The sequence below is a fragment of the Canis lupus genome, chromosome 16, assembly GCF_003254725.2.
Source record: "Canis lupus dingo isolate Sandy chromosome 16, ASM325472v2, whole genome shotgun sequence".
NCBI lineage: Eukaryota > Metazoa > Chordata > Mammalia > Carnivora > Canidae > Canis > Canis lupus.
In genome coordinates, this window is record NC_064258.1 from 29,558,835 (window position 1) to 29,575,796 (window position 16,962).

The 16,962-nt window shown below is 38.1% G+C and overlaps 1 long non-coding RNA gene across 1 annotated transcript in view; it reads right to left on the reverse strand.

The window, feature by feature from the left end:
* Positions 1–11,329: 11,329 nt before the first annotated feature.
* The window catches only part of LOC112646667 (uncharacterized), an 87,735-nt gene continuing 82,102 nt past the window's right edge, over positions 11,330–16,962 (reverse strand). Inside the window, exons 3-4 of the long non-coding RNA XR_003127791.2 lie at positions 14,206–14,309; positions 11,330–12,175 (exon numbers count right to left, since the gene is read on the reverse strand). This is a non-coding gene — a long non-coding RNA (uncharacterized LOC112646667). The remainder of the gene's footprint in view (positions 12,176–14,205; positions 14,310–16,962) is intronic.

A 16,962-nucleotide genomic window follows, 5' to 3' on the forward strand; every position in this document is an offset into this window, starting at 1 on the left:
TACCCTGCAGTCTGCAGGAGATTGGTACAATAATATTCCCTTCAGTCTCCCTACTGCTACCACAATGTTTTCTTTGCAATTCATATGTACATCATCATGCTGAAATTAATATTTCTAAAGCCAACTTGCAACCCAATGACCAACTTGCATTAAGTTGTATGTTAAGATGTTGCTTATTGCTTACATAATTATGACAGAACTCCTCACTAGGATGACTTGATACAATCTTAGCCTAGATTTTAGATAATTATCTCTCACTATTCCTCTACTATTTATTTCAACCGAATTAGACTTTGCAATGCACTCAAACAATATACCCTAATCTCCACCTTCATTTTGCTGTACCCCCCAAATTTTACCACTTTAGAAGTCTTACCTCGAATCATTTCATCCTCATGAAGAAATCTCCAATTCTCTTTGATTGAATGTGACTTTTCCCCTAAACTTTGAAGAAGTTGGCCTATAACTCTTTTGTTGTACTTACCTTGTCTTTTTCTCTGTCCTCCATTTCATTACAAGGCCAAGACCATGTTTTTACTCATCTCCACATGACCCCAGCAAAGCAGTGTTCCTGACACCCAGTTGACATTCATTTATTGAGTACCTGCTGATTGTAGACAGGCTGAATGACCTCTGGTCCAGAAATAAAATAACTACCCGAGGTAGAAACTATTATTAATTCCATTCTACATCTGCAGTTGGATAACTTGTCCAAGGTCACAGTGGTGGAAACTAGGGCTCTCAACTCAGTCATCCTCTCTCCAGGGCATACTATGTGGAAAGGACAGTCACAAAGTACGTGATCTGAAAGAAGATCATGGAAAGACTTACTTGTAATGAGACTGCAGAATCTGGGGAATATAACATCTGGTTATTTGGGGTGTGAATTTTAGGATTTCTGTTATTCCTTCCTCATGGCTGGTGGCAAGGGTTTATTTCTGACACATCTCTGTGTGACATTTTATCTTTTTGATGGAAATGATTTGCCATCCAGATTTACAAGACTGTTGTGAAAAATATGCATTCTATATTTCTACTCAGTTGAGTCACCTGATATTTCAAGCCAGTCGACATTGCTTATCCAAAAACAATCAAGGGACCAGGGAGCAATTAGTCAGGAGGCCTTGACAGCCAGAGAGTAAATTACATTTATGAGCATACTCTGGAGCCATGACAAAAAGCTCTTTAATGAGAACATGGGCTATTTGTTCTTGTCCATTAAACAATATCTATATGGAGGTTGGTTGTTCATTTGTACACCCCTCAGCTTTTGTTTTTATAGGTCAGAGTGGAGATTCCTCACACATATTGTTGTCTGGACCACTTGCAAGGGAAAATGAGCTATATTGATCAGGGTACCAGCATTTCTTGGGCTTGGAATCCATACTCATCTTTTTTTTTTTTTTTTTTTTTTTCCATACTCATCTTTTGAAGGCACTTCAGCACATTTTTTTTTTTTTTTTTACTTCAGCACATGTTTTATTGGGTATTTGGCTATATGATATAACGGAAAATGTTGTTTTTTTTAAAGATATTATTTATTTATTTATTTATTTATTTATTTATTTATTTATTTGAAAGAGAGAGAGTGTGTGTGTGTGTGAGAGAGAGAGAGAGAGAGAACATGGCAGGGTGTGGTGGGGTGTGCAGAGAGAGGAGAAGCAGACTCCCTGCCAGGCAGGAAGCCTGACACAGGGCTTGATCCCAGGACCTTGAAATCATGACAGGAGCTGAAGGCAGACTCATAACTGACTGAGTCACCCAGGCATCCTTACAGGAAAGTGTGTTAAGCTTGAATTTGGGATTCTCCATCTTCATCTGACTATTTCATGACCTAGGCTGTCATTTTACCTCTCTAGTGTAAAATAGGGGATGGCAGATTAAGGTTACCTCCTACTTAAAAATTCTGATTGTATGTTGGTCATATCTTGATGTGAAGATGCAAAACTCTATAGTTTATAAAAACCTAGTATAATTTAGAGATAAGTCTTATAGTTTCTTGTAAGAAGGTTTCCTTAGCTTCAGGAAAAGATATTAATATGTGAGGGGTGCTTGGGTGGCTCAGTGGGTTGAGCATCAGACTCTTGATTTGGGCTCAGGTCATGATTTCAGGGTCATGAGAATGAGCCCCAAGTCAAGCACTGTGCTGAGTGTGGGGCCAGCTTAAGATTCTCTCTCTCTCTCTCTCTCCCCTCTCCGTTTGTTCCTTTCCCACATATGGCACAGGTTCTCCCTCTCTCTCTCTCTCTCCTTTCCCCTTTTCTCTCCCTCTCTCTAAAAGATCTTTAAAAATTAAAAAATATGTGAAACAATGTCTTCATACTTACACTTGGGAGAGGAACTAGATTAGATGTTATTGGTCAAAACCAAGCTCCAGAGTCCATGTAATGGGGTTGAATTAAGATAATTACCTGCGTTTCTGTTCCTTAGGTTGTACTGTTCTACCAGAACCAAGAAGTACAGTACCTCTTGATATGGAGAAATAGTAATGTAGCTCCCCAATTACCCTCAAGTACTTTTTTTTAAAAAGATTTTATTTATTTGAGAGAGAGAGAGACAGCATGAGAAAGAGAGCACAACCAGGGCAGAGAGACAGAGGGAGAGAGAGAAGCAGACTCCCCGCTGTGCAGGGAACCTCACATGGGGCTGGATCCCAGGACCCTGAAATCATGACCGAGCCGAAGGTAGATGCTTAACCAACTGAGCCACACCCAGGTGCCCCACTCTCAAATATTCAGTCTTGTGTAACAGATCATTAAAATGTGTTCAATTGGAACTAAAAGAAAATCCAACTTAAACTGCTATAAAAATAGAGAATTTTATTTAAAATGTTGTATACCTTCATGTATACATGTATGTATATGTATGTATGCATATAGCATATCTGTATAAGGTGCATAATATGTAATTTATAAATGTTATATGATTTAACACATACATAGCATATAAAATGGCTTTTAAACTTTTTACTCATTTGATATATTTGGAATTATAACATTATCATGTATATTATATTATACATTGTAGCATTATATATCTTTGATATATGAAACAATTTGAATTATTTTAACTATAGTACAGTGGTTGTCCATTTTAGGCAAGCCCTATACTTACCGACATTTAAATTGTCTAGTCATTTTCTTTCTTTCTTTTTTTTTATTTATTAATGAGAGACACAGAGAGAGAGAGAGAGGGAGAGAGAGGCAGAGACACAAGCAGAGGGAGAAGCAGGCCCCACTCAGGGAGCCTGATGTGGGATCCGATCCTGGGTCTTCAGGATCACGCCCTGGGCTGAAGGCGACGCCAAACCTCTGAGCCACCTGGGCTGCCCTAGTCATTTTCTTAAAGACAACATGTCAATGAGTTATTTGCCCATCAGAGCAAGGAGGCTTCTTAGCCCAGGCCATGTGTTGTGCCAGAGTCCTTCTTGCTGGTTCTGCCTGGCCAGCTTTTTGTGTGAACATAAGTTTTTACATCTCTGAGGGAAATGCCCAGGAGTGAAATTTTTGCTTTGTAGTCTTTCTAATTGGGGGGATATATTGTGGTTTTTTTTTGGTCTCATATATGATTATATGCAATTGGACAAAAGGGTAATCTCTGTTTTCAAATGATAATATTTGATAAATTTCAATTAAATATACCTTGTTGTGTCATTTAGATTTTCCAGTCATACTTACTTTTATCTATTTCATCTGTTCTGTGCTGAAAAATGTAGATTAATAAGTCATAAGGGATTTTAATCTACATTTTTCAGCCTGGGACATGTAGAGTTTCTTTTTATTTTATGAAGAACTTACTATAATTAACTATAATTTTTATCCTTCATGAGCTCTTATTCTGTGTTTTTAGATTAGTATTCATCACTGTCATATTTTTAGTGTTGATTATTCCTCTTATTATTATAATAAGTGCCTTATTTGTTTTATTTTATGCTTTTACTCCTAAATTCCACATTTTGTAATAGTAAGAACATATAACCTGCCTTAATTTTCTTGCATTTCCCTACTATGCCATTGTTCATCCTTTTATACTTTTCCAATGTTCTACTTTACTTTTTTTTGGGCTATGGCTGTTAGATACAGCATATAGTTAGACATTGGTTTATGATCAAATTTGGGAGTTTTAAACTTTCGACTGAGTGGCCTTATCCCACTTGTGTATGTTGGTAAAATACATATGTGGACCTAGTTGTGTCATATTTAAATTTATGCTTTTTATGTAATTTTCCTTTTTAAACAATATTTTACTGGCTGGTTCAGATTTGCTTTGCTTAGTTGTGTGTATGTGTGTTCCCTAGACTAATCTGGAAAGTTAGTTTTCTATTATTTTTATTTTAGTTCTGTTAATATAAACGTTTAGAACATCCATCAGTTTCTTGGTCTCCCATTATAAGCAAATATGAAATTAGAACACCACCAGCTGTGTTACTCTTTCCCTACTCTTTTCTCCTCCATCTGATTTAAGATCCGGTTTCTTAGTTTATTAACGATTAAATTTGTGTCTATAAGTATAATTTTGTAGCTGTTACATGATTTACCAACTTTAACTAATATATTTTGATCACCTGATTTATAATCTCTTCCATTTCTTGCCACTTCCCTTCCAAATTATATTAGTTCTTATATTTTTGTGTATTTATTGTGTCACCTTTACATTCTCTTTCTTGGCCACTGTTGCTTCCCATTACTGTTTTAGCTGGACGTGTTTGGTGCTTATCATCAGCCCTTTTTGCAAGTTTCTGCATTCATGTGTTAGTTGACAAAAGTCAGTCCTCAGAAAGTTTAAAAATAATGTTCAATCGTTTTTCTTTGAGGAGTTAGTAGGCATTGCATCAATTTATGGTTTTGTGTGTAGGTCTAAATGATTATGTTTCCTATCACAGGGAACATAATCCTTTTGCCTGCATACTCAAAATGTTCTTTATTTAGCTCTGACATCAGTTAACTTTGCTAGCATGTGTCTTAATGATGATCATCCTGTATCTTTTTATCTTTAACACAATATACGCTCTCTTTACTGTCTTTAGTCACGACTCTTCTTTGAAGGTAAGCTTAATGGTGGATGGGGCTCCATCTGTCTTCCACACTGCTGTGTCCCTTGAATATAGAATAATATAGTTAGCTCCACACTCTATATCCATGTCCTCGGAATATAGAAAATGCTCAATATCTGGAATTTCTTCCTACAATTGTAACTTTGAATCTTTTCTTCTGATCCACTATGCATTTATATTGGCAGGAGGGGGAGGGGTGACACACTAATTTTGCATATGTTATATATCCTTCATCTTCCAAATTAATTTTTCTCTCTAATCCTTTTCAGTTCTTCTCATTTCAACTTGCTCCTGTTGCTCAATTCTGCCTATCATTTATTTTGTTGCATTTTCACAAATATCTCTTCTCTAGGTTCCAAAGAGACCCTTATTTTCATGACTATTTTTTCCACTCACTTCTTTTCATAACTCCATGAGCTCATTTGTTTCTCCTAATATCTTTTTTCCTAAAGTTTCTCTGAATGCTGGCATTTCTACTTCAGCAGATATTTTTAAAATATACTATCATCACTCTCTTGATTTAATAGTTATTAATTTTAATGATTTTTATCTACTCTATGGTAACACTTTTCGGTGTGCATTTATTATCAGATATTTATTTTTCTCCTACTTTTCACCTTTTTAAATCTTCATTTCTATTTTGTCATATTTTATTTTATAGTTTCTTATTTAATTTTTTAAACAATGTTTTATTACATTATAGATTGGCTTTGTTTGATTGTTTGTTGGAGTTACTTTACTAACTAATCTGTTTGAATGAACTGTGTTCTAACTGGCTCAAGTATTTCAGGTGTGGAGGAATTTGGACACTATTCTGGGACAATAAGAATTTTCCTTGATTTCAAGAGAAGTCATTAATAACAGTGCATTATCTGTGACATGTTTAACTTTGCTTCTCCCATCCAACAAAGATTAGCAGCTGAAATATTGCTCCAATTCATATTTTATTTCCCCTAGCCTAGCTTACCAGCAAACTGTTTGCTGTAAACTTATAGTTTGTGTAGTCCTACAGGAGAAATCGTATGAAAATGAGAGACAGAAGCTCCTACTTTTGAGCCTTTTTCCCCCCAAAATGGGACTGTTGGGTTTGTTTCTTAACAAATGCCACCAAATTTGGAATACTGAACTCTGCAAGCCTTTTTGGCACTCCGCAGCCACAAAGCTGGACCTCTTCTCATATGTTCATGTGATACTACCTTTCTTGATATATGCAGATAAACTCATTTATAGCAAATATGGCATTTCTGTTGTGTTTATCCTTTTGGTTTGGGGACTGGTTCTGAGAAGAAGGAGGTGAAAACCTTTTCATTCTGCCATCTTTACACCAGAAATCCATCGTACTACTATATCCCAAAAATAATGGCCAGTAATGTAGGGTTTTTTTGGTTCAGGGTTCTGGAGTCAGAGATATTTGGAAGCTTCTACCTTCAGTATCTGATCAAAAATTAACACCAAACATGTCTTTGTTGGGATTCAAGGCATGTGACAATGGGAAGCATGGCTGAATGCTGCCTCAGCTTTTCTAAGGAGACCACTCAGTGTCCACATGAACCAAAGAGAATCTTTTCAGTTGGGATTTTGCTGCCAAAATCTTTTCAGTTGGGATTGCAAGGACCTGCCTATCTGATCTGGACAATTAATTCTATAGAAAATTACTAACTTATGTCTAACTTAGTGTATTAGTCTCCTGAGGCTGCTGTAGCAAATTGCCCTAAACTTGGCAGCTCCAGACAACTGAGATATTGTCACACAGTTCTGGAGGCCAGAAATCTGCCATCAGTGTCACTGGGCCAAAACCAGAGTGTAGACAGGGTTGCACTCCCTGCAGAGACTCTGAAAGAGAATCTGCTCTGTGCCTACTTCAGCTGCTGGAGGCCAGCAGAAATTCTTGGCTTATGGTTGCATCACTCCGATCCCTGGCTCTATCTTCACAAGGGCTTCTCTTCTGTATCTAATATTCCTCTGTCTTTCTCTCATAAGGCAACTTGAGATTACAATTAGGTCTACACAATTAACTTGGGGTGATCTCCAATTTCAAGATCCTTTGCAAATAAGGGAACATTTACAGGTTCCAAGAATTAGGACCTGATATTTTTAGGGGTCACTTTTAGCCCACTACACTATGAAAAACCCATTTCTAAAATTCCAGCAGTTAACACATCATCCACATCATTCCCACACACTCTCAGACTGACACTCATCTGTCTACATCTATAAATGGCTCTCATACAGGTTTTCAACTAAAAGCACTACTGTTTTTAATAGAGACATATAGGATTACATGAGCTAAAATGGAAAAAGAAACTTTAGAAACAACAAACAATCTTTCTCCAGTGATCTTTATCCATTAAGATTTAGTTTTTATCTGAGCTGGTGTGCAGGATAGTAGAAACAAACACAAACGAGCTTATCCATCAAGAAGCATGTGTGTGGGATATTTGTTGAAAGTCATCTAAAGTCAATGCCCTGAGTCTAAGAGACAAACTGCTGTAACCAGCAGAAAGAATTAGGTAGTTGAAAGGATTGTTACTTACAATAAGATAGTTCCCTCTGTCTTCTAAGCGTTATCAAAGTCAAAATTAAGTATAGCAGGAAGTATATAGCACAATGTAACTAATGGGTCCAGTGATTCAGATGAATGAAACTTGAATATATTTTATACTGAAAATATAACAAAGCCAACAAATTAACTCATCGAACATGAGCAAAATGTAACTGAAAGACTGCTTTACTCTCATTAAATAGATGTGTGGCTTCACTTCTCTGGAAATCTTTTTCATATCTAACTTGGTGTGGGTTTGGGGATTGGGCAATGAAGTGGCAGTTAAAAGTATGATGTCCAGCAATTCTTCAAGTCATAATAAAGGTGATGCCGTGATATCATGCCTTCCAATGTAGCTTTCCCAGGAGCATGAACTTTTGGGTTTCAGAACCTAAACATGGATATAATATTACAATTGGAAATAACCAAAGAGAAGACAATTGGATTAATTCCAGCTTTTATTTTTTGCAGTTGGTTAAAGTGGGTTGCATTGAGGTCAATGATGTGGGTTCAGTTCCTCTAAGGGCCAGATGACTTTGCTCTGTTTGGGAGCAAGAAGCTGCTATACTGGTCCTCTACCAGTCACCTCACTAATGTGTACCACTGGTCCTGGAGGACAAGAAGATAAATCAGAGTCCATGCCCTGTGAACAAACAGGTCAGCATCATTATGGAACCCACTATTTACAGAATCTCAGGGTTGAATGGAATAGTGTGACCTTCCTGAGAAAAAAGGAGAAATTAGTATCACTATTACTATGCTATTTTGAGACATAGTACTTTTACCTGTTTATTTTTGGCTTTTCTTTTCTCTGAGTAGGGAATTTCTTAGATTGGGATGATATATCACTTAGGGTTTCATAGAAAAGCAGAATCACTCTGCCTGATGTAGAGTAGGGTATTGAAGATAAGAGTTTGACTTCAAGTGACTCTGAGAACTGGCCTCTACCTCTGTGGCTGGGCCTGATCTCAGCAGGGCTGGCAGTGGGAAGGAGAGATGGATGGAAAGCGGGGAGGGCAGGTTGAACAGGAACTCACAAGGTGAACTGCTACTCATGGGGACATACTGGAACTCACATCTATGTCTCACCACCACCAGGCCCCCACCGTTTCATTGACATGGATGAACTGCTGAGGAAGAAGCTGGTATCCTTGTCCACAGATCTTCACATAAACCTGGTCAGGACTTGGAGAAATTGAAGGAGGTGGTCTGGCAGGAGCTAGAGGAGCTGAGGACTCAACTACTGCCTCACCACAAGGTGAACCAGTAGATCAACAGCCCCTATGGGCTGCACCAACATTGAGAGTGTAAAAAAGTTGTTGCTTCAAGCCTGTAGATTCATGCAAAATGTGACTTGTGACCCATGCTAACCTGAAGATATACAAAGATAAAGATTCTGGGAAACACACGTCTGGCTAAGCTAAACTGACAGCACAAATCTACCATAGATGAAAAGATTATACTTTAAAGAATAGTAAATGAAGTTCATCAGTTCCATATATGTATGTATAATTATGTGTATATATCTGTGTGTATGCATACACACACACACGCACATACACACAAGTCTCATCTTTCAAGAGTAATGATTGTATTACTTTTTCCCAAGAGTCTGGATGTTGAATCTCTCACCTGGGACAGACGGGTTGCTGGTGTCTTCCTTAGATTAGTAGAAAGCAGAAATCAACAAACTATAGATTGTGGGCCAAATTGGGGGCACTTCTTATTTTTGTAAAAATCATTTTCTTGGAAGTTAGGTACTTCCACTTATTATGTATTATCTACAGTGCTTCCCCAGTACAGCAGCAGAGCTGGGTAGTTGCAACAGAGACTGTATGTCCTGCAAAGTCTCAAATACTTGCTATCTTTCTGTTTACAGCAGAAATGTGCTGACCACTGGTGTAAAGCCCTACTTTAGGCTGTTCTTTTGACTGCACATTCTGCACCACCTTCAGACATCTTCCAACTCATCTTCCAACCATTCTGGTGATGAGAGGTAGGCAAAAAAACAAAGCCCTCTTACTCCAAGTATCTCCCCCATGAAACTGATTGTTCTGTCACAATTCTGAAAACTCCATGTTAGCATTAAGGTAAGCTTCAACAAAACATCTTCTAACACTGCCGATATACCACCAGGTTTTACACATTCACATTAAAAGCGATTAATGTGATTCCGTTAAAGCCAATTAATCAAGTTCATTTAATAAACACAATCCCGGAGAAACAGAATGCAGAACAGGAAGTCAGTGTTGGAGGTTCAGGATTGTGAACCAGTCATTTTAAATCTCAGGGCTCCATCTGTGTTGGACAGACCTCTCTGGGTCTTTAAACAAACAAACAAACAAACAAGAGCTAAGGATACCTATGCCCGGTGGTCAATTATGAGAGAAGTGAAAACAGAATACACGCTCTACTTCTCCATGTCGTAATTTTGCTAAGGATCAACTCTGTAAACAAGAGAGCCTGTTTCCTCTCCCAGGGTGAGCCAGTACAAAAATCAATCCAGAAAGGCTGAAAATTTTAAAAGAACACTTCCAGATTAAATCAGAGCAGTTAGGTCAGAATGTCTGCACCTAGTTTATAGCTGTAGGCCTGTGTATTTGACAGGTAATCCTTGACTCCATCAAGCTCATACTGTAATTGAAGCTCCAACTCTGTTGAGTCTGGCTAGTTCAGCAAGGGAGTCAATGACCACTCTTTTTTCCTTTTTCTTTCAAGATAAATCTCTGCTACAGGTATCTCCTTGGACTTCTTCTTTTCATCTAATATTGTGTATGCAGCAGGGTTCCTTATTTAGATGCCTGAGTTTCTTTCTGCAAATGGAAAACTTTATTAATAAGACACAGGGAAAATCTCAGGAGTGTTTTCTCCTGGGAAGTGACTTTCAGCTCAGTCTGAAGCTAACAACATGGTAAATAAAGGTTATTTCTCAAGGTCTCATGGGCTAGAAAGTCAGCAGCAATGAGAGCAAAAGAAAGGTCTTAACTATTATAGGGGCTGTTTAGTGTGGTTGTACAGCTTATTAATTACACAAAGTCACTTTATAAGCAAGAATGAGTGTTCTGTGGGGCTCAGTGTGTGATTTAAAATGGCAGGCTCAGTGTATCTTGAGGTTGCTATAATGATGGTGCTTGCCCAAGCTTTCCAAATCGTCCAAAACCTTTTAAACTTAATCCTTGCTCTCCTTGTTGATGTCCTATTTTTGAATGCTATGATTCCCAGTCTTAGAAACAAAAGCACAGTAAGAAAGTGTCCAAAGCATAAGAGAGAACACTCATAGCCTATAACAGTGGAAACTCGTGGTTTCTAAGGAAATGAAATCACTAAGCTTTCAAGAATGCAACACTTAATCCAAATAATCCAAAAGCAATCTACTTGGCAGTCTAATTATATTTCCTTAGGAGGAAAGTACGATAGTGTTTGTTTGCATTTAATTGCCTCACTTTAATATGTTTGTGTTGTACTCATTTCTGACTCCTTTCCCAATCTAAAGGTCCCTTGTAATATTTGACTTAGCTTTCCAAACTAACCCAGAGGATTATTCTTGGATTCATACATAATAGGATAAGGAAGATCTTATTTTGTGTATGTCAGATCTGATGTCAGTTTCTAGAAACAATCTTTTTTCCTAGACAGGTAGAAAGGAAAACTATAGATTTAAATCAACTCATCTGTTTTGTCCTACTGATGTAGTGAACATTGGCAACACAGAGAAGGAAAATTCTATGCCTCTCTTTCTCTCATTATATATTAAATGGTGTGGACAAAGGATACTAAGAAAATGACTCATCTTCAGCCATATGTAACAGAGCAATACCTGTTTAATAATTAGACTCTGGTGTGGGCCCCATTCCTTGATAGCAGTGACAATGCTGTTTATACTTAATTGGAAACACCACACTGACATGTCCTTCCTGAGTATTTTCAGGAATCTCAGAGGAGCTGGGTGAAGGTTGAGACCAAATTTCTTCTGACCAGCAGGAATGTCACACCACATTCTTAAGTTGAAATAGTCTTGCTTATATGTAGAAAGACAGGCATTGCTTTGAATCCTAGCAAGTGTTTTTCCTTTGTCTTGTGCTCTGGCATCACGATGGAGTTTCAATCCTCACTCTAGCTGTTACATCTTTTCACATGCTCTTCTTTGGCCTGGAACGTCCTCCCCAGGACTACTCTTTATTCCCGTCTTTTCTCCAGCACAGTGATGAAGGCAGACCGAAAGCAAACTTCTCTTATTAAAAAATCCTGCTAGACAAAATCTTGCTCAAATAATATTTCCTCTCTGAAATTGGTCCTAATATCACTCCTGACTCCAGAACCATAACATTTTGACATCAACCAGTTTTGATATAATATAATAAATGCTGCAGTGCAATAGCCTCCAACATAGTGTCCAAGGTCATATTTCTCTTGGTATCTCCAACATCTAATCATAGTGTCGTATGTGCTGCAAATGCTCATATTTGTTGAACAAATGGATGGATATCAATATTGTGATATGCAGTAAAAACCACCTTCTGCCACATTCAGGAAAGGATAATGTTGCACAAAGTCTTTTCATGCCCTTTTTAGATTCCACCCTTGGGGGAAAGAAAAAGATACATAATGAAAGTTTCTCTTGACTCAAGTAGGCATATTGATAAAATCTAGAGCTCCTGATAGTGAATAGGGTGCCTTGAGTCCACCAGGCCAGAACAATCTTTTATGTCAGAGGGCCCATTTGGGTTAAAAATTTCTATTTGTTAGCTTTTAAATTTTTCCCTTTAAGTGAACCATCCTTATGCTCCAGTAAAAATATTAAGAAAGTGAATAAACAAGTAAATGAATGAATGAATGAATGAATGAATAAAACAAAGAGAGAGTGCTAATTAAAATGCATAAAACTAAAAGTGGTAGCAGCTAAAGAGTATAGGGCAGTAATAAAAAGTGCCAGCCGTTGCAAGGACAATTTGAACTTGGCTCTGCACTATGCCCTCGAGGTCAGCCAAATGAGCCTCTGCAAGAAAGAATAAAGCAATTCCCGGAAAGGGGCCACTGTTTTTCTCTCCCTATCTTCTATGCCTAGTAAAATTCTTGGCCCCCAGATTCTGCTCATGTGAAAGCCATGACTTGGGAAGGGATCTTGGAAATCTTAAAGAAACTATTGTGAACATAGGGCAGAATTTTTCTACTTAACAAAATAGGAATCAATATATCAAACCAAAAGACATTTTTAACAGTGATTATCTCTCAATGTCCATCTGAGATAGATGTACTCATAACACCACCATTTGAAAGATATTCCAGCAAGCAGATGATGGTTGAGGCTGCAAAGATTTTGAATTAGAATATGTTTTCCAAGATACACTTTTATAATTATCAGACATATTCATTCATTCATTCATTCATTCATGTAACAAATATTTATTGAATATCTATTAAATATTCCAAGAGTATGAGGATAGAACAGTGAACAGAAATAGTCTCTGCTCTCATACAACTTACATTTTAATGCACAAGGATAAATAGGCAATAGCCAAACAAAATTAGCTGACAGCATGTCACATGGTAAGAAGTGGTATGAAAGAATATAAATAGAATAAGGGGACTGTTGGGTGGATCAATTTTAAGTAGACTTATTTGGAAATATCTTACCAACAAAGTGACTAACATCTCTCACTTAGTGATGTGGAGAGAAGAGAAAGATCTCAAGGCTGCACCATATAATTCCAACATTAGAAGGTCATGGAGGGGAGAAGGATAAGATGAAGAAAATGAGAATAAGTGGCCAGTCAGGGAGGGGTGCCCTGCATGCACAGGAAGGCCCAGGTAACTTGACTACAGACCTGAACAAGACTGATTTGTAGTGCCACAGTGATTGGGTCTACCATGTGACTACCCCAACAGAATGTCTGTTCTAGCAGGGCTCTGAGGGTAATAGTGATCTGGCCTATATTTTTGGGACATTGGAATCTTGACTGCTATGTCAATTTGGACTCAAGATTTTCCAGGGTCTTCTTAGCCATACCTGAATGAGGTCTTGCTATTTGGCACTTGAAAACAGTAATTAAAGGATTCATAATGTCAGAATTTTCTTTTTTTTTTTAAGATTGTATTTATTTATTTGAGAGAGAGATAGTGAAAGAGAGCACAAGCAGTGGGTAGAGAGAGAAGCTGGTTCCCCACTGAGCAGGGAGCCTGGGATTATGACCTGAGCTGACAGCAGATGCTCCACCAACTGAGCCACTTAGGCACCCATAATGTTAGAATTTAAAGCACAGAATAAACTGTGTAATTAAGAAAAAAACAGTAATTTAAATACAAAGTGTCTTCTGGTGTTAACTCCATCCTTCTTCCATCATCCAACAAGGTGAGAGTAGAGAAATTGTTCTATCAGGACTCTCATTTTGCTTGGTCATCATCCCCTGGCCTAGATTGCTGCGCTTTTTGTATATCCTCCTTCTTCCCACAATGGCCTCTTCAAAATTTACCAGGATCCAACAGGCCACTCATGGAGAGGTAACTGGGTGGTACAAGCCAAATCCCTCCTGCAAGGCCAGTTCTAGAGGAAGCACTATGAGTCACTGGTCAAGAACTACAATTCCTTGATGAGACGCGGTCAGCTGCTCACCATTACTTCTCCTTGAACTTCCTTCAGATCACACACATGCTGCTTCTCTCGGAGTGGACCTTGTGCTGGCTGGATAGGGTGTGTTGGTGCAGTGACCACTAGACCTAGAAGCAAGAGAGTGAGCAAGTGGGGTAGGTCACCTAGAACTATGGCAGGCCCTTCTGGAAAGGAAACCACTCACCAACAAGGTGCAAACTTCTTTCTAAGCATCTCTGTCCCTTTAAGACACCCTTAAGAAAGGAGATTAATAAGAAGTATTTGAGGTCTTCTGAAAAGTTTAGGAATAAACTCTATCTAGGCTGATATAGACACTTTCAACAATCATCTACTTTTCAACATTTAGTCATTTGTGTTATGGAATCTTCAGTGTTTCTAAAGCTGTAGCTAAGTGTGTTTTAATTAACTTTGTTAGATCCATGAAAATGTGGGGACTTGACAAGTCTTACTCTCCTACTCTGTGTTCTGTAAAGATGCCAGTCACAATTATTTGATGAGCCCCAAGAATGGCATCATCTCCCCCACAGGAATTTCATACATTTCCCTGAATTATGTCCAAAAAAAACACCTTTCAAGTTGAGTGTTAGAATCTTCCTTAGATAAAAATAAATATCTAACTGAAACAATTTAAAAAATCCATCTACTCTTTCTGTAGCAGACTGGGAGTTCTCAGTTTAAGACTCTCCTGCTCTCCCCACTCTAGTTTTGGGTAGGTTTTATTTTATTTTATTTTATTTTGGTTTTAAATTTTTTTAAAGTACATATATGCTTTTGGCTTGTTTAAATGATTCTCTGTTAGGGCTGTCCACCATGTGCATTAGCTTATTAAATACTTCTTTTAAAATTTATACAGAAAATGCCTACAGAATAACCACAGAATCATAAAGCCTAAGAAATTAATGCTCAAAGTAATTCAGAAATGTTTCCTATCTCACAGCATGGCAGGGGAAGGGCCTGGACAAGATCTTGGGCTTCACATACCTGTCTCACCACCTATAGCAGACACTATATGGATATCCTCTAACTATATGTTTATCCTATATCCCATATCTCTGCCTGTGTGAGGTCACTGACATCCAATGGAGACAGTTCCCAGCACACAATGGTCTTCCAACTAGAGCACCTAGTCACTCTTCTTGTGCTTTCACTGGAATTATGGGAGCATGATTAACTGTACACAGATTAATGCCCTTAGGGAAACCCTCCACAATTAAGGAATGAATAAATATGGTGGATTAAAGATTCCTACTTCCATGTCTTCTGAAACATGCCCCATGTGGTTTCTCAGAGGATCCTTGTAGGATTGGTTCCCAGTTTCTCACAGCACTCTTGATTGACTTTATCTCATTATCCTGCATTACCTTCCCCTTTTTTTCACTGAGCTTTTTGGAATTGCCTTTACAATAATCTACCAGCACCAACATCCTTGTTTCAATTTCTGTGCTAAACCAAACTAAAATACTATTATTGCCTAATATAGTTTATCATCTGTGAGTCTGAGTCAAATTTTCAATTGGAGTCCCAACTAATGCAAGTTACTGGATGGAAACTCAGCTACTTTGTGTTTCACATCCTATGGCCTTTCAAATATAGTAGCTGGTCTGTGTCTCAGAGATTTCTCTCTCATTAGGACATTTATCTGCATTGACTGGGTGGAAACTAAACAGTACATCCTACTATGGGTGACCCAGTTCTAGGATCATCTGAATGACTTACAGCATCACCAGAGGAAAATCCAGTTGTTGAGGACCTGCAAAGCCATATTCAGTAGTGATGGATAAAAGTCTTATGGAGATAGATTTTTTTTTTGACTCAAGAAGAGTCTCTTTTTTTGGTAATAGAAACATAAGAAATTTTAGGCCAAAGGTACATAATGTTATTTTATTTCATTGTTGATTTACTTCTATTTTGGCTTGGTTCTAGTGATTAGAACAGTACCTGGCACTCAGAACGGTGTACTGATACTGTATACCTTGGGCAGAATATTGGTACCATTCATGTGAAGACTGCCTGATGGATGAATAAGGCCTTGGTCAATATGACTGGTCAAGTTCTGAAACCAGTGGTCCTTGTGAAGTTAACTCTCTGCTGGTACTTACACCCCTTGAGCGCACAAATGGTACCTTGGCGGTGTTTATTCTCCTAAGTCATCTACCCATGTAATTTCTTTGACAGAGCATACATGTGTTCTCAATTTAAGAAAGGGCCCCTTGTGTGTAAAAACTTGAGGCACGTGGGCCCCTCCCTTTCATTATCAGGAGTCCCATCTACATCTTCATGCCTTCACAAAATAAGCATCAATTCTCATACTCCTCCCCTACAGGAAGCATAATGACTTCACCAGTAGCTACTAGTTCAATATAATAGAGTATAAACCTTTAGCTGTACAACTGGAGGTCAGGTCAATGGACTAACCACTCTTCTAAAGTGGAAGAAAAAAATCTATTCATTTTCTATTGCTGTATAACAAATCACCACAAACTTTGTCACTTAAAGCAACATTTGTTATATCACAGTTTCTGTAAGTCCGAAGTCCAGGCGTGGCTTAGCTGGATTTTCTGCTGAGCATCTCACATAGCTAAAATCAAGGTGTCAGCTGGGGCTGGGATCTCATCTTACAGTTAGGGCTCTCTTCCAAACTTATTTAGGTTGTTCATAGACTCAGTTTATTGTGGTTATAGGACTGAGGTCCCAGGTTTTTGCTGATTGTGAAATGCAGGTTGCCATCAGCTCCCAGAGTCTGCCCACTGTTCTCTGCCA